Below are 27406 nucleotides of genomic sequence, written 5' to 3'. Positions count from 1 at the left end.
GGCCACCTACTTGCCAGCCGTCAGCCAAGATAATGTGTAGGCAGAGGTGAGAGTCAGATTGCCAAATAAAATAGAGAACACCTGCTACATCTGAATCTGAGATAAACTATGAATAATTTTTTAGTGTAAGTATGTCCCAAATATTGCACAAGATACACTTACATTAAAATTTATTTATTCATCTGAGATTCAAATATAACTGAGCATTTTATGTTTTGTTTTGCTGAGTCTGGCAATGCTAAATGTGTGTGGGGGGTGCAGGGGGTGGGTTGTTACCGTGACTACTTCAAATTGGGACTGTGCTCTAGTGACTTACTGCAGCAGTTGCCTTTAGATGGCGTGAGGTCCTACCCCCACTTTTGGCAAATGTAGAAATTGAGATCCAGAGGCTTAGAGCGGTTAACAGCAAAAAAAAAAAAAAAAAAAGGGATGCTTCTCAATTCTGGGTTTTTTTCTAATGCTTCTAAATGGACAAATATACACAGCCAAATTTTCTTTGTCCTCCAAACCATAGAGAAGTAGGGACCTTTACCACACTGACCACAGACCTTTGCCCATATATGGGTTCTGTGGCAGGTCCTGCTCCCCAGACCAGTCACCCATGGAATTAATCCAGGTCTGAAATGCTCAGGATTCTAGAAAGTACCATGCTGCATGGGAGTTGAAGGGCATGAGGGTAAGTGACTGGTCTTTGAAATGATAGCCTTGTCAAAGTCTTAGTTACCATGGTGATGGGGATCAGAGATACCTATAAAAGCATAGAAATCTTCAGATACAAAAAGGGAATACAAAATGATGAAGGGGAAGGACAAAGTAACTGATGAGGAAAGATAATGCTTCTTCCTAGCATCTGGAGGGGCTGAAGGACAGATTGGCAGAGAAGAAGTGGGGCTCCACTGGGAGAGGCAAGTGGTATAACAAGACTTAATATCAGAATTTTTTTTTTCAAATGAAGGCTCTTAGACTGAGAAAGGGCTCCCGTGGGCCTCTTAGACTGATGAAGAGTCCCATTGCCGAAGTCATTTAAAACCAGAGCTGAACAAGGCAATGGAAAGTGAATCGCAGGAAAAAGTCCCCTGGATATCTTTTGGGATGGACTTGATAATCTAATAGGTCTCTTCCTTCTCTCAATTCCTGTGACTCACTGGCTCATTTGAAAACATGATGCTTAAAACTTTCAGGGAACCAGAAATTGAGAATTTAATTGAAAGTAATTTTCATACAAGTGAAGCATGGTCCAGAAATTCACAGTGTGTATGTGCAAATTTTTTTTTTCTTAAATTCAGTTTAAGGTGAGAAACTACTCTCAAATCCTTACCAGGTCAAGGCTTTATTTTCAAACTTGATGAGTTGTTGCTATTCCTAACCTCTAGTTTCAAATTATTCTTTGTGACACTTGGCTGATTATGTCTGTTTGACTTCATTTTTCTAACTAAATAGTCTTTTCAGGAAATAGATCTTCCAGCTTACTTCCAAGCTCTAAATAAACATCCAGAGTATCTGTGTGCTATAAAATCACTTTGTCTATGATGCTGATCCACGGCATGAAAATTGCCCTCCTGGTGCTAGATGCCAAGCCTGGTTGACCTTCTCAATTTCTCTGCCACACATCTGAAAAACAAACCCAGCTGTTGTGGAGAAACATCAGGAGTAGACACCCATTATATAAACATTCATGTTTTCCTTCCATTGCAGATGGCCTCAAAGGAGATGAATTACATAAAAACTCTACCTGTTAGCAGCCCTTGATTGCTGTCATGTTCTTTTCCTTACATCATGTCTAAGATCCCTGGTAATAGATGTCTTTTAAAGGGAATTTTGGTAGCAGCTATTATCTTTTGCCTCGTATCTTGCTTGCCCTCTGTGAAATGAATGAACAAATACTGCTGATTCTACCCTTTCTCCTCTGACTCTTCGCCTCCATGCCAGCTGCTGCAGCCCATTGTCACAGCCTGAAGGCCTCGCTTCTGCCTTGCTGCTGACAGCTACATGGAGTTTCCCAAAGCAGAACCTTGATCCTATCTCTTCCCTGCTCAAAACTGTCAGTAGCTCCCAGTTTTCTTTGTACGAGACATTTTCCAAACATTAATCTTTCCAATACCACTTCCATTGTTTGTTTGCTATTTTTCCTGAGATCTGTGCTGTTGTTTACTTCATATTTATCTTTAAATGGAACTTTTTTACTTAAATGTATTCTAAAAGGAAACTTTATCTGTAAGTAAATGGAAAACCAGTACTATCTATCATAATAGAAGCTAACAATAAATACAATGAAAGCAAAACAAAACGGAAATAGTATCTCCTGAGACAGAGCTGCCTGAGGCTATAAGCCCAAGGCCTGCTCTCTCTGTGTTTACAGGACTACATTTATTCCTCCAGATCCATTTTCCTCCCTTCTCTTTGCTCCCTGCCCCAGGAGGCTGAACCCTATGCAGTAGCCTGGGAGCTCTGTCAGGACCTTGTTTCCAGTTGGGCTTTGACAGCCCAGCGGGGTCTTGGAGGGAGGGAAGATTACTATAAACTCTGCCTCATCTTCTGCCTTGACATCTAGAGACAGTGACATCTGGGCCTTTCCTAACCCTGGGTTACTGCCCTTGTGGTGAGCTATTCATGTATGTGGTCAGTAGCCCCTTTGTTAACCCTTCCCGAATTCTCCTACTTTTGATAGTGACATCTCTCTCTCCTTGTGAAATCGTGTATCTCAGATTGGGACTTGAACCCATGTGCTGGGACTCAAACCCAGGCAAAACCCTGCTTAGGACTGGTATTGTCTCCACTTCAACAAACCCTGTGTATCATTTGCTCCATGTCTCCCATGAAGTACACAGTTAAATTCCTGTCTCCTGGCTGAGCTGAGACTTCTATGCAGGCTTTCTGGCCACTTGTACCCACCTCTGACACCAGTTGGTTATTCTTCCACAAAGTACATTGTGTTGTAGCTTGTTTTATCATCAGGCCTTCTCTCTGTTTATGAGCCTCCATTCTTTCACTTAGCAAAGTGGTTAAAACCTGCAAACTTTCAGGTCCATGCTAGGTATTGCGCCTACAGTGATGGGTAAAACATCCCTGTCTCACAGAGATAAAAGGCCTAAAGAGGACTGCAGAAACCCTTATGCTATGCTATGCTAAGTCACTTCAGTCGTTTCCGACTCTGTGCGACCCCGTAGACGGCAGCCCACCAGGCTCCCCCGTCCCTGGGATCCTCCAGGCAAGAACACTGGAGTGGGTTGCCATTTCCTTCTCCAATGCATGAAAGTGAAAAGTGAAAGTGAAGTCGCTCAGTTGCATGCGACTCTAAGCGACCCCATGGACTGCAGCCCACCAGGCTCCTCCATCCATGGGAGTTTCCAGGCAAGAGTACTGGAGTGGTGTGCCATTGCCTTCTCCACAGAAACCCTTATAAGAAAGCCATTACCTTGAGACTCCTCATGGTGATTTGCGTACACAAGACACACATGGGCAACATGCGGCCATTGGTTTACCATCTGGGATGAAAGTGTCCTGTTTGGAGGTCATCTTTCCTTGGGAGACAGTTTCGTTTCCATCACGTACACTCATCAGAGTAAGTCAGAGGGTAAAGATACCACATATAAAAGCTCATCAGAGCTTCCCTGATAGCTCAGTTGGTAAAGAATCTGCCTGCAATGCAGGAGGTGGTTTAGTCGCTAAGTCGTGTCCAACTCTTGTGACCCCATGAACTATAGCCTTACAGGTTCCTCTGTCCATGGGACTCTCCAGCCAAGAATGCTGGAGTGGGTTGCCATTTCCTTCTCCAGGAGAATGAGGAGTTCAGTTCAGTTCAGTCGCTCAGTCATGTCCGACTCTTTGCGACCCCAAGAATCGCAGCACGCCAGGCCTCCCTGTCCATCACCAACTCCCGGAGTTCACCCAGACTCACGTCCATCGAGTCAGTGATGCCATCCAGCCATATCATCCTCTGTCGTCCCCTTCTCCTCCTGCCCCCAATCCCTCCCAGCATCAGAGTCTTTTCCAATGAGTCAACTCTTCGCATAAGGTGGCCAAAGTACTGGAGTCTCAGCTTTAGCATCAGTCCTTCCAGAGAAATCCCAGGGCTGATTTCCTTCAGAATGGACTGGTTGGATCTCCTTGCAGTCCAAGGGACTCTCAAGAGTCTTCTCCAACAGCACAGTTCAAAAGCATCAATTCCTTGGTGCTCAGCCTTCTTCACAGTCCAACTCTCACATCCATAAATGACCACTGGAAAAACCATAGCCTTGACTAGACGGACCTTTGTTGGCAAAGTAATGTCTCTGCTTTTCAATATGCTATCTAGGTTGTTCATAACTTTCCTTCCAAGGAGTAAGCGTCTTTTAATTTCATGGCTGCAGTCACCATCTGCAGTGATTTTGGAGCCCCGAAAAACAAAGTCTGACACTGTTTCCACTGTTTCCCCATCTATTTCCCATGAAGTGATGGGACCGGATGCCATGATCTTCATTTTCTGAATGTTGAGCTTTAAGCCAACTTTTTCACTCTCCTCTTTCACTTTCATCAAGAGGCTTTTTAGTTCCTCTTCACTTTGTACCATAAGGGTGGTGTCATCTGCGTATCTGAGGTTATTGATATTTCTCCTGGCAATCTTGATTCCAGCTTGAGCTTCTTCAGTTAGAACAGGACATGGAACAACAGAATAGTTCCAAATAATAATGAGGAGACCCCAGTTCAATTCCTGTGTCAGGAAGATCTGCTGGAGAAGGGATAGGCTACCCACTCCAGTATTCTTGGGCTTCCCCTGTGGCTCGGCTGGTAAAGAATCCTCCTGAAATGCAGGAGACCTGGGTTTGATCCCTGGGTTGGGAAGATCCCCTGGAGAAGGGAAAGGCTACCCATTCCAGTATTCTTGCCTGGAGAATTCCATGGACTTGCAGGCTATAGTCTGTGGGGTCACAAAGAGTTGGACATGACTGAGTGACTCATTTAAAAAAAAAAAAAATTGAATCCAGTTTGGGTACAAAATGCCCCCAACCCAATTTGAGGATGGCAACAAATGCAATCTCTATTTTAAGTATATCTTCCCTGAGATAACTTACAACTGACCCATTGACATAGCTCATCTTTTTGTCTTGATCAAAAGAATATAACTTGAGGAAGATTGTAGACGTTAACTCTGGCTTCTCTAATATTTTAGTGGACAGAAGAGCGTTAGTGTGTGGGGTTGCCTTGGGTCATTCATCTTGGGTGGCTAGATATCTGTTTGTGTCCAGGAGAGGAGGAGGAAGTGGAGAATCCCTATCCTGGTTTCCAGAGAGAGCCTGCCTCTATGGAAGCCTATGGGTACCTTTCATGCTATCTCCCTATAAAGAATGAGGAATTGAGTTTCCTCAGCAAGAATCACAGCTCTCTGTTTACTTATTTTGTGTGACTAGAAATGAATAGATGTGATATATTTTATTGGTTCATTCTGACAAGACCACTCTAAAATTGGCACACTTGTTGCATTTACATGTGAGGAATCTCAGGCTCACTGAGCTCAGGTGTCTTGCCCAGAGGACACCGAGCTGGCGAGTACCCAGGTCCCTGCTGCCCAAGCTTGTGCTTCCTGTTGTCTCACACTGCTTATCAAGACGCTGCGTTCATGGTATTTGGTTAGACTGACCTGACCTTATGAGTATCTGACAGCTTAATAACTGGGCTAACCTCTCTAGCCGTTGCCTTGTTGGTACAATGAGTGATGTTCTAAACATAAGTCAGGCCCACTGCTATAACCTGAAGAGAGAGATGGGAGCACTGCTGCTGCTGCTGCTAAGTCGCTTCAGTCGTGTCTGACTCTGTGCGACCCCATAGACAGCAGCCCACCAGGCTCCCCCATCCCTGGGATTCTCCAGGCAAGAACACTGCAGTGGGTTGCCATTTCCTTCTCCAATGTATGAAAGTGAAAAGTGAAAGTGAAGTCGCTCAGTCGTGTCCGACCTTCGCGACCCCACAGACTGCATCAGGCTCCTCTGTCCATGGGATTTTCCAGGCAAGAGTACTGGAGTGGGTTGCCATTGCATCCAACTCTGTGTGACCCCATAGATGGCAGCCCACCAGGCTCCCCCGTGGGATTCTCCAGGCAAGAGTACTGGAGTGGAGCCATTGCCTTCTCCATTGGAGCACTGAGCAAAGTCCGTAAGAAGGGATTCTGAATCTCACCCCTGCGTGTGCTACCATCCCTCTTTGTCCTTTTTGTTGCTAACCACCTCTCTGTCCAGACCATAAATTCCACAGGAAAGGGTCATAATTGTGATGTTCACTCTTCTATTCCTGGTGCCAGCAATAAATACCTGTTGCATGAATGAATTGCATGAATGAATTCTATCTAAATTATCCAGATATAATACATGTTATTTAATTCTATTTACCAGAATTTTTCAGCAAAGAGTTCTGTCCTTTTTGACACAGCATATTACAATTTGTGTAATTTATTAATAAAATCCTTCATAGACTACTAATAAATTCCTGAGGGACACAGTCCCTTTGTATGCTATGGGATCCACCACCATAAAGTGTTCACAAGAAATAACTTTAAAAACTCTTCTTTGAGGCTATGCTGACTATGGATTTCTGAATAGCTGTGTCTGGGTTTCTCTTTGTGTCAGAATATCCAATGTGGGATGTTGGCATCTCTTTGTCTAGGACACTTAGAGATTCTGTGTTAAACAATGGTTAGGAGATAGCAGAGGAGAGAAATGAGAAATCTCCACTCCCTGAAGTGCACACCCTTCACACACCCAGGAGGTAAATTCCTGGTGTGGGTTTTAACACACATGTAGCATCTGTACACAGTTTGCTATGTGTCTGGATGACAGGATGATCTCTGAACAGGGGCTCCACACCTCTTACAGGCAGGAAATCCAACCCCGCGTCTTGCGGCTGCCATGAAACCCAGGGCACTATAAAGTTTGTTTTCATCCCCAGATAAAATTGAGGCAAACCCACACATCCACTGAGACCTCAGTTTGTCTGTGAATTTGCAGCCCCCACCCCCCATTCAATGCCATCCCTCCACTCAGCAGATGGGGAACAGGAGAAGGGCCCCTAGAGAGCCAGCATTCCATCGCTTTCTTTGAATTTTGCCAAATGGCTTTGCAAGCGCTCTCAAAAGTCACTTATTACTCTGCGGGTGTGAAAATACCCTGTGCAGTTCAAGGGTTTGTGAAATCACGTGAAACAGATTTGAAAGCTGCTCTGGCAAAGTGATTGCAGTCCGAATTAGCTGTGTCACCAAGCCATATCCTGGCTTAAACGATGTTATTTATATCCAACTGCACTCAACAACTGCCGAAGCCATCTGTGGAGGACCAAACTCTCCCCATAGCATTGTCGCCTAGCCCCTCCTTTGTGTGAGGACAAAAAGGGTTGCTTCTCTAAACCTGTGCTTGAGCCCATCCCACACAAGGAAAAAAAAAGTCCCTCATAGTGAAGTGCATAAACTCATTGGGATTTCTGGACATGCTATACAAACCCAGAACATTGTAGATTAAGAGGCAGAAAAAGGAGAAGTCATTGCCTCCTCAGGCCTTTAAATGGGTCTCTCTCTGGAAAGAGGAAATGTAGGTATATACAGCAATAACTAGCATCACTGAGGCTCAGTGTTTTTTATTTAAATGGAAGAACAGCATCCACTTCCCAGGGTTGGTGAGAGGTCCTAGGAGATGATGCACTCAGGGCTCTTAGCACAGTTGTTCTGGGTGGGTAATGAGCTCCTGGTGCACAGCCACCACTGCCGGAGGTCATCAGGAAGGCTGTGCGGTGTGTGCGCATGTGCAGGCTAAGAGCGTAGCAACAGCTATCAGGCCACCAGATCTGGTCACGTGGGTCCTGACCTCTGGCAGCCATTGGGTACTGGTTCCAAAACTGAAGTCTCATTCATCTGGGCGTAAAATCCCATGTGATGCATTTTCCTGGGAGCTCCAAAGGTTCTGTGTGGCCACCTTAACTAGAGACCAAAAGTACAGCATTTGCATTTTGATGCCTCCATCTGCTGTTTGATGATCTCACTGTTTGCTTTATCTGTTTTTGTGTCTGCCTGTGTCTTCTGTTGGAAATGATGCGGTGGCGGATAAAGAACTGTTGTATGTTAGGGGCCTAAATCTGACATCATTTAAGGGCGGCAAATACAAATACCTGTTTCTCACTACTGCCTTAAAAATAGAATTACTTTGCCTTCTTGCTAATGAACCACATTGCTTTCTACATTTGTCTGACCTCACAACCTCATCCCCGTGTTGGGAATCTGTATAGCTCCCTGGTGAGATACCAGCAGCCACAGTTGGGGCAGAGTCACTCCCTTAAATGATTCCAAGATTTCCCCATCCAGTGTCCCAGTGCTGAAGAGGGTAAGAGTTACTGCTGAGGGTGAGGGTCTGGGTCTGGGAGAGGAGCCAGAGCAGTCTGCCAAGTGCAAATTTATTTGGAAGGGTCAGTGTTTAGCTAAAAAAGAATTGATACGAAGTTTTCATTTTACTTCATTCAGTACCCATGTTTGTTCTAATATTGATATTTACAAGGTTTAATTTATTGTCCCCCAACACAAAAATGTTTAAGTAGAATTAAGACTGTAAGAACATCTATATTAAGTCTACAGTTTCGCTGACTCCCAGCATATGACATTTGCTGACTCCATGATTATTAGATATGAGATTTGGAACTGTAAGTCAAATTCTCAATCACCCATTTACTCCATATTCAAACTAAACTGGGTTTATGTAAGAATAAGTGGGAAGGAACCTAGCTATGGTTTTGGGAAAAATTAGAGGAAGTGTATCTGCAGTAATAATGAAGTATATGAAGTTCTATGTCTGCTTTAACATCTAGGGGAGAATTGTATGTTAGGTTAAAACAGAAACAGATCCAGCCTTAGTTGTCATTCAGTATTTAATCATTTAGCCACCACCTCCTAGTCTTATCTGGGCTTCCCTGGTGGCTCAGATGGTAAAGAATCTGCCTGCAATGCAGGAGACCCAGGTTTGATCCCTGGGTGGGAAAGATCCCCTGGAGAAGGACATGGCAACCCACTCCAATACTCTTGCCTGGAGAATTCCATGGACAGAGGAGCCTGGAGGGCTATAGTCCATGGGGTTATAAAGAGTTGGACATGACTGAGTGACTTAACACTCCACTCCACTCCTGGTTTCATTTAGGCTCTTACCATGAAAAATATTAGATAGTAGATGCTCCAGATATTAAAGGTTCAGATGACCTTTCTGAGGCAACTTGCCTTGGACTAGATAGGTAGGGAGTGTTCATCGTGTGTTCAGAGGTTACTTTTCTGACCCTCCTCCAATGTACAGGATGAAATAGCTTTAATTCTGCCCAATATAACTTTACTCACTGGAAAAGTGTGTGTGTGTGTGTGTGTGTGTGTGTATATATATATATATACATATATATATATATATATATATATTTATACAAATAAATATATCAATACAACCTATATACATCTAATATATGAAGGCCTCCTGTATATTAGGTATGAGGATAACCAGTATACCAGTAAAATATCAATAAACTATACAATTAAGGCCTCTGGTCTGATGGAGCTCATATTCTAGGGTATGGAGAAAGATGATAAACACCCTAAATAAAATTTCAAAACCTGATATGTGCAAAAAAGAAAAATTCTAAGTGTGTAAGTTTGCCTGCTTTTGAGAGGCCAAAGACAGCCTGTCTGAGCAGGCATCCTTTAAACCATGATCTCTCTCTTTTTTTTTTAATTATTTATTTTTGGCTGTGCTGGGTCTTCATTGCTACGCATAGGCTTTCTCTAGCTGCAGTTAGTAGGAAGGACTGATGCTGAAACTGAAACTCCACTACTTTGGCCACCTGGTTTGAAGAACTGACTCATTGGAAGAGGCCCTGGTGCTGGGAAAGATTTACAATGGGAGGAGACAGGGACGACAGAGGATGAGATGGTTGGATGGCATCACTGACTCGATGGACCTGAGTTTCAGCAAGCGCTGGGAGTTGGTGATGGACAGGGAAGCCTGGCGTGCTGCAGTCCATGGGGTCACAAAGAGACACGACTGAGTGACTGAACTGAACTGAACTGACTCTCTGGTGGCAGTGCATAGGTTTCGCATTGCAGTGGCTTCTTTTGTGGGGTAGTTGCGGCTTGTGGGTCCTCAAGCTTGGGCTCAGTAGTTGTGGCACATACGCTTAGTTGACCCATGGCATGTGGAAGCTTCCTGTAGCAGGGATTGAACCCGTGCCCCCTGCATTGTCAGGTGGGTTTTAAACTACTGGGCCACCAGGAAAGTCCTAAACCATGATCTTAATAATAAGTAGGTGTACTGACCGTGGGGCTTCTCTGATGGCTCAGTGGATAAAGAATCTGCCTGCAATGTAGGAGACATAGGAAATGCGAGTTTGATCCCTGGGTCGGGAAGATCCTCTGAAGGAAGAAAATAGCAACCCATTCCAGTATTTTTGCCTGAAAAAAATCCCTTAAAAAATGGACAGAGGAACCTGGTGGGCTACAGTCCAAAGAGTCGGATACAACTGAGTGACTAAGCAAGGAAGCGTATGGACTATTGGGGAGAAGAGATTTCAAGGCAAAAGGTAGAACTAGCTTGTTTTTGTTTTGTTTTTTTAAAGAAGCCTAGAGAAGGCCACTATGTTGGATCCTTAAAGAGAAGATTGTGGCATGTTCCTGGAAATATAGACACCCTTTAAAGAAAGTAATTCTATGTGAATATAGTATTTGAGTTCTAAATTATGGATTTTTAAAGTAAAACAGAATATATTTTTTTTAATTTTATTTTTAAACTTTACAATATTGTATTAGTTTTGCCAAACATCGAAAGGAATCCGCCACAGGTATACCCATGCTCCAAAGCTTCCAAAAGACAGAGGGATTTGCAAAATGTCTAAACTTCTCATGTGTGTCTTGTATACTCTATATAAGCCATCAGAAAAGAATGTATGGCTTAAAATAGAGTCAGCACTGTAGGTGGGCTAGCCATTGTCTCCCCTAACCCAGCGGTTCTCATCCTTTAAATACATAAGGCCCTGTTAGAACTCACTAAAATTTCAAGCTTCAGGGCTTGATTTCTTTGGAAATCTGCAGTTAACCTGCTCCCCAGGTGGGAAACAATGCTACACCTTATGGGTGACACTGCTTTTTGGGATTAGACCACCCACCTGTTCTAGGTCAGAGTTTCTGGCCATTCAGAGTAACAGCAGAGCCATCATGGCTGAGCCCGTACTCAAGATACAGGCTTCCCTGCATTAACTGGATCCTCGTAAGCTCATTAAGTAGTTGGTGAATGTTGTATGCATGTTGCACACGAAGGGACTAAGGCTCAGACGAGGCAGTGCATTTGTATCTATTATTAAACAACTAGTGATGGACAGAGGCTGTTTCCAAGGGGCTGTCCCCCAAGGCTACTCCTCTATCAGATTGCTTGCCAGATAAGCGTTCATACTGGGACCTTCCATCCCTGCTGAATCAACTGAGCTAACCCAAGGGTCACCGTGGATGCAGGTTGTTTCCAGACCTGTAGGTGTGGCCTGGCCACTCAGTGAAGACCCCATCTGGCTCTGGCTTCACAATCAGCTCACGTGCATTCTCTTCTATCCTTGATCATCTACTGTTATTCATATCTGGCCTCTGCCAGACTTGTCCTCAGATCTGAAGTCTCTGCCTTCCATTAATGTTGGCATGAATGAGCTTGATAAACGCATTCATTTGAGAAGGCAAACTGCCTCCCTGTGTATATTTTAACATGAGTTCAGTAGAGTGACACTTCCAAGAGCTGACTCTTTGGAAAAGACCCTGATGTTGAAAAAGATTGAAAGGAGGAGGAAAGGGGGGTGGCAGAGGATGAGATGGTCGGATGACATCATCAACTCAATGGACATGAGTTTGAGCAAACTCTGGGCAAGAGGGGAGGACAGGGAAGCCTGGCATGCTGTAGTTCACGGGGTCACAAACAGTTAGACACAACTTAGCAACTGAACAGCAACAACAAGAGTGGCATTGCTGGGTTTAGCATAGATAATAATGTTTTGAGCTGATGCTGGTCTAAATCATTGTCCTGCTTGGACTATGACAGGTTAAATGTCATAGATACATGAGTCAGAGACTCCCCACCCCCCACCCCAGGATAAAGGGCTGCCCAAAGAATTGGGAAGCTCTTGCCATCAGTGTAAGTGAACATGAGCTACAGTATGAATACATTGCTATTGCTTTTGAGAGTGCTTCTATTAAAGCAGACTTAGAAGGAATCCTAACTAGACATCAGTCTGATGCTGCAGTAATCACCTTATCTGACCCACTGGTAACTCAGGTTGGATAATGGATCAATGGATCCTTCTGTGCCTCTGGAGGTCTCCGGATGGGCAGTGAGGGATCTGTAAATAAGCCAGAAATCCAACTGTGAATATAACCATGAATATATAGAGGCTAATTCATAAAACAAAAACACTTATCTAAAATTAAAACAGGACAAGGCAGAATTGAGATACCACTTTGTTGTCCAGAAAATTGGCTGTCTAAGTTCCACTTTAATCCTGCAGAAGGGCATTTCTTATGGAATTACATAATTATTTTGATGTCTTAATAAATGATTTGTCTTTGGAAGGTTAGAGTAGAAAGTCAGCATAAAGTATAAAGTCAATATTAAGTCAGTGTTAAGTCAGTATAAATCATATAGAAGGGAGGGGGCTGCTTCAGCAACAGTAGCTAGGGAACCTACCTGCCCTGCCATGGCGGGAGCGGGGTGGGCAGGGGGGAAGGATGAGTAGTTATGGTGGAGATAAAAATTTATTAACACAGGAGTTTGTTTTATTTATTTATTTTTTTAAATCATTCTCCAGCCCTTTGAAGAAGCTATTTTCCGTGCTGGCTCAGTTTCTCTTCTGCATTTTTAAGGAGAATTACTTTGCTGGTGCAGTTTCTAAGTTTTTGTGACGCAGAACGTTGGGATTGAATGTGTGTGCTTGCAATATACAAACACGTGTATGTATGTATGTATAGAGAAATGCACTTATATGAGTACATGCCATATATATATACATATGAGTGGTATATCTGACACATATATATACAGGTATATATGTGTTTCTATGTCGATAGTTTATGTTTCTCTCTCAGAATCATGTGGGCTAGAGAGTTAAGAGCATTTCTGGTTAAAAATTGAGAGTAAATGATTTGGAGAGGTTCTGGAATAGTTGTAGAGTTTATGAATTGGAGATAACAGGAAAGAGGATTTTAAGAATCATCTTAAAGAGGATTTTTTAAGAATCACATGTAAATTAGGGTTTCAGTCATATTCTTTGAGAGCTGCAAGACTGAAACTTTGCAGATGCTTTGGCTGATGGACCCGTGTCTCTGTTATGAGGCAGTACTGGGACTGAATCTCATGGGGCCCCGTAATGCATTTGATTTACACAAACATAAGCTACTGTTCCCTGCCCCTGACACATGCAGTCCTCCTTAGGCATGCTATATGCATTTTACTTCACTGGGAAACATGATTGGTGGGCAAGACATCTGGAAAGAGAAAGAATGATTTGTAAAACTAAAACAAGTTGAAGTTTATCTTCCAGAAAGACAAATTTCTTTATTGGCATTCTCAAAGATACAAACAGAGATACTGTTAGAGAGAAAGAGACAGGAAAATGAAGTGACTTGTCCAGTCAGCTCCTTGCTTATGGAGAGGTCTTCTTTCCAACCAGTGCCCCCTTTTCAAAGGAAGAGACAAAAGAAAGGTGAGCTGTGAGAACACACATGTGTGCTGCTAGTGAAAATGAGGATTCCAGGTCAGGAGATAGTTTTGGATGGGTTATCTTTTTTGGTTTTGTCTCTGATTTGAGTATACTCCATAAAAAGAATGCGGGGTGTGTGTGCAGACATGTGTGCATGCAGGTTTGTACAAGTGCATCATTTTTCTCAGGATCTTTCTTATGGTATCTACATCCTAGATGATGCTGGTTGTTTTCCAGTCACAGGGTTAAGACCTGATGACAGACTGAGTACTAAGAGCTTTGGGCTTCCCAGGTGGCTCAAATGGTAAAGAGTTTGTCTGCCAATGCAGGAGGTGCAGTTTCAACCCCTGAGTCAGAAAGATTCCCTAGAGAAGGAAATGGAAACCCACTCCATTATTCTTGCCTGTGAAACCCCATGGACAGAGGAGCCTAGGGGGATGTAGTCCATGGCATTCCAGAAGAGTTGGACACAACTTTGCAACTAAGCAACAACAAACTGAGAGTTTTGTTGAATCACTAACCTAGATTCTATAAATCTTAAGAAGTTGTTTAGGAAAGAACTTGATGATGGACTAGAAATTATGGCAACTTCTTGTTTATTATAGACTCAGTACAGAAGAAAATGGCTATTGGTCAATTGTATCTTTAGATTGCCTCCAGTCCCAGCCCCCACCACTCCCCCACCAAAAAAATTTTAGCTGTTATAGGCTTCATATTTATCTGTGTGGAAGCTTGCTTTGTGAGGCCACGAATAAATAGTTAACAAACTGGGAAATAAAAATATAGGAACAATTCTCTTGTGTGTCAGAAAAAGGGAGGAAAAAAACCCCCCATGTACTTGTGTGCACGTGTGTGTATGTGCAATCTCAATTAAATTAACTGCTTTTAGAGGACTGTTTCTCTCAACACTTCAGGCAAGAACAAACTCTACCAGCAGGGAGAAGAAATCCAATTGAGGGGTGCATGGCACCATCTATAAAGGGTGAGAAATCACTCTGTCAAGCAAGAGAGGATTGAAATTAAACAGGTATGAAAATTACATGCTCCCTGGAAGAGTGGCTTACGCTCAGAAATTGACTACCAAGTTGGGGGTATGGTAGTAAACTGCTGTCTGTGTAATTTCATCCTGTCACCAGCTAACTGCAGCTGTAGTCGACATGCTCATACAACAAAGGGGCCTGTCTGCTGTGTGCGCAGAAGGAGCCAGCTGACAGGCCATCTGGGTTCCTGCAGTAAAGAATCAGGATCCCTTCCCGGCTCTTCGACCACCACTAGCATTCTGAAGGACAGCCACTGAGAGCAGTGAAGTCGTTTACATCGACTAATACCAATCACACACACACCAATTCCCTGTGAAACTGGATGAATGAAAGTACCCCACATCTGGTGAAACTTAGGGGAACAGCTGCAGGGTAAGCAGCACACTATAATTAGAGATCACAGTTGTCACAACTGGTAATGACACACCAGCCGCAGGCCCATGTCCACAGCACAGTTGCCGAGAAAACCCAAAGTACTTCCAGTAGCTGCTGAATCTCTCTCTTTGCTATTCCACTGAAGGAGGCTTCTTACATGTCTCTCATAAGGATGATCTAGATTTCAAATCAGAATATTCTGCATTCTAACCATCATTAGTAACTGAAGCCTTGAGACATACCTCCTGGCTGGCTGGAACCCAGCCGACTGTGGTCATCCTGCCACTGAGAGTCAACTTTGAGGATTCGGAGGAATCATTCCTCGTGAAACTTCTGTGAGCCAACCCCCAGTGTAAGCTTCCAGACTCTTCTGTACTGTAAAAGGGGGAAGATGCATATAAGCCTATATGGATGGAGAAGAACCCTAGATGTTTGTATTTATGGCTGGAAAACCTTAGGAAATGTGGTCCCCCTTTTTTTTTTCTTCTACAAATAATTTGCAGAAGCTTAGAGCAGGGGTCCCCAAACTCTGGGATCTAATGTCTGATGATCTGGAGTGGAGCTGATATAATAATAATAATAGAAATAAAGTGCACAATAAATGTAATAGCTTAAATAATCCTGAAACCATCCCCTCCCACAACAGTCCATGGAGAAATTGCCTTCCACAAAACCAGTCTCTGGTGCCAAAAAAGTTTGGGGATGACTGGCTTAGAGTATTCAGGTGACTTGCCCAGAGATGCTTGGTGGGTTGGAGGATGAGCTGGATCTGTAACTTGATGCTCCAGGGAACACGCTGAATCCCAAGATCAGTCTTTATTTTCGCATCACCGCTTTGGGCTCTGAAGTTAGCTTCTCATAGTCAGATCCTGTCCTTTGTTTACACTGACTGAAATACCTGTATCATGTAACAAATCTATTATATGATCAGGCTTATTAATGCTAGTTGCCATAACAGACAAATCCCCCCAAACTTAATACCCCAAGATTATCTCTTGTTCATATTAGATCAACTGTAGTTTGGTGGCCCCCATAGCTATGCTGCCAGGAATATGTGACCTGCAAGGTCTTGAGTGCAGGGGTAGAGAGAAATGGATAAGACATACTGGCTCATAGTCCAGTGGTAAAATTTACGACATGGCCCTGACCTCAGCATTGGGGGAGGGGGCTGAGCGGGGAGGGAAAGTGGAGGTAGAAATGCAGAAGGGGCACATGGATGTCTGGAAAGCAATCCAACTCAAATTCCAGCATCTCTATGAAGGAGGAAACAGAACAGGCTCTATTTTGAAAGCAGGACTCCATCTTGGGCCCGACTGTGGACTTTGAGCTACATGCCCAGTATCTATGGAAACAACATACCAACTGGAAAACCAGGCCCCTAGAAGGAAGAGCCCCAGGGCTCATACCTAGATTCTCCGTTGCCTAAAAGAATACCCTAATTATCTGTGTAATCAAATAGAATTATACATTCTATTAGGCTTGTTGGGATATGACCACAGGCCGATGATAATTGTCCACTGTTCACTACCTAGGCTTAAGGCATATGAATCACAGGTTAACTTTTTGATTGTATCTTTCTTTTCCTTTGTTCAGACTAGTTTCAGGAAATTTGGGGAGGTGGGTTTGGGCACGTACACTTAGAGTATATAAGGCTTTCACAAAAACTGGTCGGGGTCCTTGGCTAAGAGGAGACTCTACCTTGGGCCCGCTGGTGTAATAAACTGCACCCCGCTATCTGCATTGTCCTTCTGAGTGAGTTTGTTTCCTGGAACGTGTGGCTACAACATCTAGACAGTGCTGTATAAATAGCTCTCAGGTTTGGAGATGGCAGCTCTTATATGGAGATCTAAAAACTAAACAAACAATCAATCTGCCTTCCCTTACTCATCAGTATCAATGGCAGGCAGGATACTCATAATAAGCACCCTTACTGAGGTTCCAAATAATTTCCTACTATTTGGAAAAAGACAGAATGGAGTCACCGAATAGCCCCTGGTCTCCTGTAAGCTGAAATCCATTGTAAGGTATCCTATCCTCCTAGGTTAGGGGGATTCCTTGATTAAGCTCCAATAAAGGAGTTCCCTTGCCCATTGTTCTTTAGTGAATCCTGGCCTCCAGAGACATTCTGGGGGATTCTCTTCCTTTCCCTGTCTTCTTTTTGACCATGTGTAAAGTATGCATGGGGGATCATTGCTTCCCACAGAGCTACACAGATTCCTCAGTCTACTTCCTGTGTGGGGGAGGGAGATGCAGATCTAAGAGTCATTTTCAGTCAGAGGAAGGATTTTTAGTTCCAGCTTCCAGTTTCTTTTGGCAGTACATTTCCCTGGAGAATTAAGTAGGCTTCCGATAATTGCTTCTACTGAGTTCTATGTGTCGGTAATTATACAGTACTCAAATCTACTTCCTTTTTTTTTTCTTCCTCCCAAATTAATGGCTACTACCTCCAGGCTACGGTAGGGGTGTTATACAAAAAGTAGGAAAGCCACAGCCCCCTCACTTTTTTTTTCCAGAAAAGGGCATAAAGTGTTTAACATGTAACTTTCATAAATCAGAAAGACAAAGATGAATAACTCAATAGAAATAAAATAAAGTATATAGGGAGGCATTTCACAAGAAGTGATATAACTGACCAACACATTTAAGAAAAACATCTTCACAAATTTTAAAAAATGACATATATTCTACCTATTAGCTTAGTATGGATTTAAAATTGTATGTATTTTTAAAATAAAAAATTACATGCATTTGAGGTGTCCAACATGGTGATTTGATACACATTAAAGTAATAAAATGATTGCTACAGCCAAGATAATACATTACCTCAAATAGCTACCTTTTATTTGTGTGATAAGAATGCTTATGGGAGATCTATTCTCTTAGCATGTCTCCAGCATCGAGTATAGTAGTATTAACTGTCATCACGTCTGTGCATTAGGTCTCTAGACTTGTTCATCCTGCTACATCCTGGAGTCTTTCCTCTGAAGCATTTTATCCAGTTGAAATATTTAATTGGGCATCTGAAGTGTAAGACCCCAAATGTTGAGGCCATATATTTATATATTTTTTAAATTTTCTTTACGTATTTCCTTGTACTTATTTTTATAAACTGACCCCTTCTTCCCCTAGCTCATCTTTCTAGCAACATCTTGCCACATGTAGCCAGTTGCAACGAACACACACTAATCATATGTTTTCTGTATGATAAGCATGTAGTCTGCTTGCTAAGACAGCATGGACACAGACCCACTAAATTTGCTGCCCCCACAAAACAGCAGTCACAAACTTTCTACCATCTGCCGTCCAGTCCCTTGCTACCTGCTGCCCGACAGCTACTCTGATGCTTATACTGTGTGGTTTTTTTTTATGACAGCACCTTGCTTCTGAGTTTCAATTTCTGTATAAGGAAAATTAATACCAAGATTGCAGGAGTTTAACACAATAAAAGCCACTTGGGCCTGCTCTGTCTGGTAGCTTTTTGTTGATCAGTCTCTAAGTCCTGTCTGACTCTTTGTGACCGCATGCACTGCAGCATACCAGGCTTCCCTGTCCTTCACTATCTCCCGGAGTTTGTTCAGATTCATGTCCATTGAGTTGGTGATGCTATCTAACCATCTTATCCTCTGCCACCCTCTTCTCCTTTTGCCTTCAATCTTTACAGGCAGCAGGTCTTTTCCAATGAATCAGCTCTTTGCATCAGGTGGCTTAAGTATTGGAGCTTGAGCTTCAGCATCAGTCCTTCCACTGAATATTCAGGGTTGATTTCCTTTAGGATTGACTGGTTTGAATTTGCAGCCCAAGGGACTCTCAAGAGTCTTCTCCTGCACCACAATTTGAGGCATTAATTCTTTGGCGCTCAGCCTTCTTCATGGTCCAACTCTCACATCCATACATGACTATTAGAAAAACCTTAGCTTTGACTATATGGACCTTTGTTGGCCAGTGATGTCTTTGCTTTTTAATATGCTGTCTAGGTTTGTCATAACTTTCCTTCCAAAAAACAAGCATCTTTTAATTTCATAGCTATAGTCACCATCCCCAGTGAATTTGGGGCCAAGAAAATAAAGTATGTCATTGCATCCACTTTTTCCCTATGTATTTACCATGAAGTGATGGGACTAGACGGCATCACTGACTCGATGGACATGAGTCTCAGTGAACTTCCGGAGTTGGTGATGGACAGGGAGGCCTGGTGTGCTGCGATTCATGGGGTCGCAAAGAGTCGGACACGACTGAGTGACTGATCTGATCTGATCTGATGGGACCAGATGCCATGGCCTTAGTTATATGAATGTTGAGTTTTAAGCCAGCTTTTCCCCTCTCCTCTTTCATCCTCATCAAGAGGCTCTTTAGTTCCTCTTTGCTTTTTGTCATTAGAGTGGTATCATCTGCATATCTGAGGTTGTTGATATTTCTCCCAGCAATCTTGATTCTACCTTGTCCAAGATGTATGCTGTCCATAGCACATGTCTCAGTCTAGAAGGTTCACTTCCACCCAGAGTCCATTAGGTAGAACCAGACATGGGGAACCAACCTAATGGCGAGGAAGCCTAGGGATCTGTAGGGAAGCCTAAGAATATTGTCACATCTCTGCCACGTACACTCAGACACTGCCAAATGGGGCTTCCTGGTCAACCACTACTTGAAAGAGTAGCCACAGCATCCAAATTCCTTCTGTTTTCCCAGATAACCCATGATTATTCTCCCTGAATTTTGTCTTCAAACTCCTGCCTGATCCACTATAGAGCTGGTGTTGTAAAGGAGTGTGGTCTGGGTTGGTGGTGGCAGGCAGGGGTCTCTCTTGAGGTTCTGCAAAGCTCTTTCAGCTTCACTTTTTGGTATTCTGCTGGGTGACCTCCCGCCCCTCATTCTAGTCTGTTAACTGAGAAACTCCTCTGTTATTACTTATTACTTACTCTTCCTCCCCTTCTCCTCACCTAGCTTCCTTTTCAGGTTAGGAATACTAGAGTGGAAAGAGCTTTAGGGTTTCTGCTTATTTAATTTTTAAAATAAGGTGTCTTTGCTGTTTCTGATTTTAAGAGGAAAGCATGTTGAGATAAACACAGAAAATCTGTTAGTATATAAAGAACAAATCACCCATTATTTTATAACTCAGGATGACCACTGTTAGTGTTTTGCATTATTTTCTTCCTTTCTTTTGTTGTAGGCATTCTATTTATATGTATTACTTTGTGTCCTGCTTTTCTTAACAGTGAGCCATGAACATGGGTATTGGGTGTTTCTGTAAGCATAACTGGGGGGGGAATTAATATGTCATACAATTATCAACCATTTTAAAGTGTATAATTCAGTGGCATTTAGCATGTTTACAATGTTGTGCAACTATCATCTCTGCCTAGTTCCAAAATCTTTGAGCACCCAATAGGAAGTCGTACCCATTGAGAAATCACTCCCTATTCCCCCAATTTTCCCAGCACCCAGAAACTACCTATCCGTTTTCTGTCTCTATGCGTTTGTTTATTCTGGATATTTTTTTGAAAAGTGAAATCACGTGACATACGACCTTTTGTGTCCAGCTTCTGCTACTTTGCATAATGTTTTCAAGCTTCATCCGTGTTATATCACGTATCAGTCAGTGCTTCATTCCTTTTTATGGCTGAAACCTACTCTGTTGTGTAACTATAATATATTTTGTTTATCCATTAATCAGTTGATGGACATTTAAGTTGTTTAAACTTTTGGACTACTGGAATAGTGCTACTATGAAAATTAATGTACAAATTTTTGTTTAAATCCCTATTTTCAGTTATTTTAGGTGTACATCTAAGAATAGACTTTTTGGTAATTCTGTGTTTAAGTTTTTGAGAGCCCATCAAGCTACTTTCCATAGGAGCTGTATCATTTTACATTCCCATCAATGTACAAGGTTTCCAATTTGTTACTTTTTTTATCAATACTTTTTTTCTTTCTTAAATGATAACCATCTCAGTGTGTGTGAGGTTGTGTCTTGTGGTTTGGAATTAGCATTTCCCTAATGACTAATGACATTGAGGATTTTTTCATGTGCTTATTGGCTATTTGTCTATCATTCTTGGAGAAATATCTTTTCAAGTCCTTTGTGTACTCTGAGTTGTCGTTTTGTGGACACTTGGAAGTTCTTTATTCTGGTTATTAGATCCTTATCAGATACAGCTCTTCCAAATATTTTCTCCCATTCTATAGGTTCCTTATCACTTTCCTGAAGCACAACAGTTTAGATTTTTGTGAAGTACAGTTTATTGATTTTTTCTTGCTTGTGCTTTTGGTGTCATATGTAAGAATCCATTTCCAGACCCAAGGTCATCAGGAATTTAGCCCTGTGTTTCCTTCTAGAAGCTTTATAGTTTTAGCTCTTACATTTAGGTGTTTAACCCATTTTGAGTTATTTTACATGGTGTGAGGAAGAGGTTCGGTCAAAATCATTCTTTTGCATGTGTTTATCTAGCTGTCCTAATGGCATTTGTGAAAGAGATTATTCTTTCTCAAATTGAATGGTCTTGGCACCCTGTTGAATTCAACTGACCATAGGTATATGGTCTTATTTCAGGACTCTCAAGTCTATTGTATTAATCTACATGGCTCTTACTATGCCAGCAACACCTTATTTTATTTACAGTGAGTTTTGAATTTGGGAAGGGTGAGTCCTCCTACTTTTTTTCTTTTAAAATAGTGCATAAATATACTAGTTTTCAATGCCCCACATTGAATCGTGTGGATATACCTCAGTTTATTTTTCTAGTCTTTTATGGTTGGAAAGTAGATTCATCCATTCAGGTATCAAATATTCATTGTGGGCCACCACTGCTGCTGCTAAGTCGCTTCAGTCGTGTCCGACTCTGTGCGATCCCATAGACGGCAGCCCACCAGGCTCTGCCGTCCCTGGGATTCTCCAGGCAAGAACACTGCAGTGGGTTGCCATTGCCTTCTCCATTGTGTGAAAGTGAAAAGTGGAAGTGAAGTCACTCAGTTGCGTCCGACTCGTAGCAACCTCATGGACTGCAGCCTACCAGGCTCCTCCATCCATGGGATTTTCTAGGCAAGAGTACTGGAGTGGCTTGCCATTGCCTTCTCCAGGGCCACCACTAGCCAACATTAAAAAAAAAAAAAAATACAGCTTTGGGAAGCATAGTAATGCTTGCAACAAAAATTAAAACTGAAGGATGTTCATATATAAAATTGCATTAATAGAATTGTATGCAAATAAAATATTAAAAATCAAAACAGAAAAGAGTACAAGTAGAAAACATTATATTTTTTCTGCTTAATACTGCAGAAAAGTACTCTCAAATTACCTTCAAATATACCACATGTCCATTCAGACACATTTTCTATATTTGGCCTAAGTCATATAATCATTTCCACAAGAATCTCAGACTTAATCCCTTCACTGAGATTTTCATTGCCTTCCACACATAAGGACTATCATCTATCTGATAAAGATAGAGGGAATAAACTGTGACATTCTATCTTATTGATAGTGCAAATTCTAGTATTCTGGATTTTCTATACCTATGTGAACTCTTGAGTTGTCTTATATCAAGGGTGAGACTAGTTTATCTTTATTGTCATTCCTGAAAAACTGCAGGTAGACTGGGATGGTGCACGCACGTGTGCTCAGTCGTGTTTGACTCTTTTGCGACCACGGACTGTAGCCCACCAGGCTCCTCCATCCGTGGGATTTCCCAGGCAAGAATACTACAGTGGATTGCCATCTCCTTCTCCAGGGAATCTTCCCAACCCAGTGATTGAACCCAGGTCTCCTGCATTGGCAGGAGGGTTCTTTACCACTGAGCCACCAAGGAAGCTCTGGAATGGAATGATGGCATTCTGTAAATAAAGAAAACTAATTTTCTCAGATTTCTGCTTAGATGATATACAACATACAAATCCCTTTGAACAATTCCTGGTTCATAGTAGTTAATAAATGTTTTCCAGAAGTTTCCCCAGTTTCTACTCTGCCATCCCCCCACCCCCCACCTGTGTTCCTTTACCAGTGTGACCTAGTCTAGCCAGAGGTCATGAACAAGGATGTGCTCTTAAGAATACCACTTTAATTCTGACCCCAGAGAAGTTTTCTTTCTTTCTTTTCTTTCTTTTTTAATTTCCCCCACCTCCTAGTTCTGTGTTCAAAGCTATCTGAGAGTTTTGGATGCTTTCTGACAATGGCAAGTTCAGTAAATTTAATATCCAGCTTTTTGGTCTGAGCACAGTAACATTTAAAAAGATATTACACAGGACCATTCCTCACTGATACTCCAGTTGAAAGGTAGCAGAATATACCATCCCCAAACATTCTACTTTTGCATATGGATTATTTTGAGCCAAAGGCAAGTGAGAAGTGGCAGGTATAAAGAAAAGCTCTCTGCTCTTCCTAATTGGCTCAAAATTAGGGTATAAATTTGTACAGGTGTACCCCTTCCCTCTCTACCAAAAAGGACAGAAATTAATCACTCTAGGCACTTACGAGCCAAGAGATGACATAAAGGGAATCCACAGAGCAAACCTTGCTGACACTGGTACTTATCTACCACTGTGCTCAGTTGCTCAGTTGTGTCTGACTCTTTGCGATCCCTTAGACTGTAGCCTGTCATCTACCACTAGATTCCTTATATATTTGATTTTCCATGATCAGTTACCCCTTGAAGCAAAAAGTCCTTTACTTTTGTCTTTTCAAATTTCTAAAAATTTATTGTTCTTTTGTTAAGATTCTGTATAAGCCCGTGTTCTAACCGCATCTTTGAATTATTGTCACTGGATACTCCCATGTGTGTGTACAGTGCAGATGTTAATAAAACTTTTTCACTTGTTAAGCTCTTTGTTTTTTTAGTCTCATTTTTTCAATCTCATTTCATTAGGGCTACAGTCAGTATCTTTTGTCTAAGCAGAAGGTTGTGGTGTTTTCTGACACCAACAACCAATTCTCCAATGCCAGCTGAGTGTCCGCCACCTCAATTCAGTTCTGACATTGTCTACCTAGGGTTAGCACTATCCCACAAGTTAAGGGCTCAGCCTTACAAGCCCGCCTTTACTTCAATGCCGGTTGAAAGTCACAAGTTTCTGATGGGCTATATATTCAGGGGTTCCCACCACCCTCTCCTCAGCTTCAGTAATTTTCTATAAACAACTCATAGAACTCAGTAAAGTGCTTTAGTTACTATGACCAGTTTATTATAAAGGATACAACTCAGGAGCAGGGGGAAGGGATACAGAGCTTCCATGAGCGCTCTGGTGTGACACCTTCCTAGCACCTTTCTGTGTTCACTAATTGAGAGGCTTTCCAAGCCTTTTACTTTGGAATCTCTATAGAGGTTTCATTCTGTCGCCCTGAATGATTAAGTCATTGGCCATGGGTGATGTGACTCAACCCCACCCCCACCCCAGGAAGATTTTGGGGAATCTGAGTTAATGTAGAGGATGACAAGAAAGAAGCTAACTCCGGTTACTCACTTTCTCCCCACCCTTCACCTGGCTTCTTTGTACAGCTGGAAATAAATTTGGAGAAGAAACCGTATCAGAACTGCTTTAGTTCATCTTACTGCCCTGATGCTATGAGCAAAAGCAAGCCGTGTCTACAAACCATCTGAATGTGAAAAATCTTTCTACTGAAGGCAAAATCGAGAATGGGTGAGAGAAAATCACTAAGGGTGAGAAAGTACTAGAAAGTTTTGAAAAGTTGTTGAGTTACAGCCTGCTATCGTTCTCTGCCCTACATTCCTGAAAGATTATGAGACATTCAGATAGAGCTCTTTGACTGCACAGTGCTTTATAGTTGCAGTGACCTTGTGTTTGAAACTAAAGCAAATATAGCAGTTAAAAATGTTTCTCTGAGTTCCTTACATTTCCCCACTTTTAATAAGAGTATTTTCCTTACCTGTAATTCTTCGGTTTTTATCATGACCCTTTATCACGTTCTTCTTCATGTTACTCAGCATTTTTAATTGATTTCCCATCTCAAATCTCTGGTTGCCATGTGATGATCCAGTGCTGCTTGCAAGGTTATTCTTTTATTTTTTTGCAAGCTTTTAAAACTCACCTTTCTGCCTCTCAAAATTCACACTATCTATCATGAATAACACAAGAACACCACCACAGGCCACCCGTATCTACTGTGTTACCCCTCCAGAAACAGGTCAGTAATAATTTATTTTGATTTCTTAAGGCTTTCATTCCAATATGCTTTTTTCTTATAGGGCTGCTTTTTCATAAAAATTAATAACTATTTTCATTTTAGGCTAACAGAAAAATTGAGTGGAAAGTACTAGTGAAGAGGAAAAGTTAAAATTTTACATAACCTCCTGCTCCTTCTGCCTCTGTAACTCAGCTTTCTCCTTGCAATGTCTGGATCACGTAGGTCACAGTCTCAGAAAGTGGGGACTTATAATGCCAGGAACTGGAGCTTATCTCATACACACTTGTCCTGCTCTTTGCAATTGCCTAGCCACAGCAAACCTGCTTAATCATGCCTGTCCATGTAAAGGGCAGGCATCCCCCTCCCCATCTTGACCACTGTTCCGCACATGAGAAACCCTTTGGTTTAAACCAGCCTATTAGCAGCTAGTGTTGCCCACTATAGTAGGTCTATAAAAACTCTGTAACCCTTTGCTCGGGGCTCAGAGCTTGGACTGTTAACTCCTCTGGACCCACCGGCGTAATAAACCTGAGTTCTCCAACTAACTCTCCAAGTGTGGTGCTTGGTTTCTCAATTACTGGTTTCTGCAACACTAAGAGTTCCTATAGATCCTGTAAAAGCTCCTCCCATCACCCTCACCACAGATTCCCCAGTTATTAACACCTTGGATTAGTGTGCTTTATAAAAAGCAATTAATTACAACTTATTTGCTGATACTACTACATTACAGTCCATAATTTACATTAGGGTTCATTCCTTACACATTCTGTGGATTTTGACAAATCTATGTCAGGTATCCATGTGCGTGCTCAGTTGCTCAGTCACACGCTGCTCTTTGCACCCCATGGACTGTATAGCCCACCAGTTTCCTCTGTCCATGGAATTTCCCAGGCAAAAAGTCTGGAGTGGGTTGCCATTTCCTTCTCCAAGGGATCTTCCTGACCCAGGGATTGAATACATATCTCCTGCATTGGCAGGCAGATTCTTTACCACTGAGCCACCTGGAAAACCGTTATGTACCCACCATTATAGTAGATATAAAGAATTATTTCACAGCCCTCCACTGTCCTCTGTGCTCTACCTATTCAATCTTCCCCTACATAAATCTGGCAAGTACTGATCTATTTAGATAGGCTTTTTTTTTTTTTTTTTTAACTTTGCCATATGCTTTTAAGTTTCCTGATGTCTTCTCATGGCTTGATAACTCATTTCTTTTTATTCTTATTATTCCATTGAAAGGATATACCATAGTATAGTCATTCATTCAGTTCAGTCTCTCAGTCATGTCCGACTCTTTGCGACCACATGAATTGCAGCACGCCAGGCTTCCTTGTCCATCACCAACTCCCGGAATTCACCCAAACTCATGTCCATTGAGTCGGTGATGCCATCCATTGATCCAGTGATTTATTCATTAGGGCTTCTTAATTGTGAAATCTGAAATTCTGGCTTTCTTTAGTACAACCAAGAGATTAATTACTCTAGATTACAATTATAACATAGTCATCTTGATTTCTATGGAAAGTCCTAATTTTTAAAAATTCAAGATTCTGTAAGAAACAAGTGAGAACTGTACTTCATCTTCATCCCCCATCTGATCTCACATGAGGAAAATTTTGTCTGAACATCAGCAATATACTGGACATGCTAGAGGACATTGTGAATTCTATCTAAGACAATATTCTCATTTGGAAAGCATCATACAAGGTAGAGAACGTTCCCCACTGATTTCTTTTGGTAAGTTGTCATCTTTCTCATTAAGAAAGAAAATGACAAATTATAATACTTTTGATGTTTGTACTTATCTCAGATATATTTATGTGTACTCTATGCCATCATCCATTCTTCATTTATTTTGTGTCTTGGTCTAGTACAATACCAATTGAGTAGTCTATGAAGAACAGAAATTTATTTCTTACAGTTCTGGAGGCTAGTAGTCCAAAATCAGTTTACCAAGCATGGTCAGGTGAGGTCTCTCTTTTGGTTTGCTGACTTCTCATTGCATCATCACTTGGTGGAAGGGGTCAGGGAGCTCTTTGGGATCTCTCTCCCTAAGGGCACTAATTCCATTCATGAGGGATTCATCCTCATAATGTAATTACTTCCCACAGGTCCCACCTCCTAATACCATCACCTGTGAGGGTAGGGT

General features: G+C 42.1%; 1 long non-coding RNA gene across 2 annotated transcripts in view; it reads left to right on the top strand.

Moving 5' to 3' along the window:
- Positions 1-27082, top strand: part of LOC132343506 (uncharacterized) — a 463422-nt gene extending 436340 nt beyond the window's left edge. For both annotated transcript variants that reach the window (XR_009492380.1, XR_009492379.1), the window contains one exon: positions 24611-27082. This is a non-coding gene — a long non-coding RNA (uncharacterized lncRNA). The remainder of the gene's footprint in view (positions 1-24610) is intronic.
- Positions 27083-27406: the final 324 nt, after the last annotated feature.

The sequence above is a fragment of the Bos taurus genome, chromosome 22, assembly GCF_002263795.3.
Source record: "Bos taurus isolate L1 Dominette 01449 registration number 42190680 breed Hereford chromosome 22, ARS-UCD2.0, whole genome shotgun sequence".
Classification (NCBI taxonomy): domain Eukaryota; kingdom Metazoa; phylum Chordata; class Mammalia; order Artiodactyla; family Bovidae; genus Bos; species Bos taurus.
This window is presented reverse-complemented; position numbering and strand designations above follow the sequence as displayed.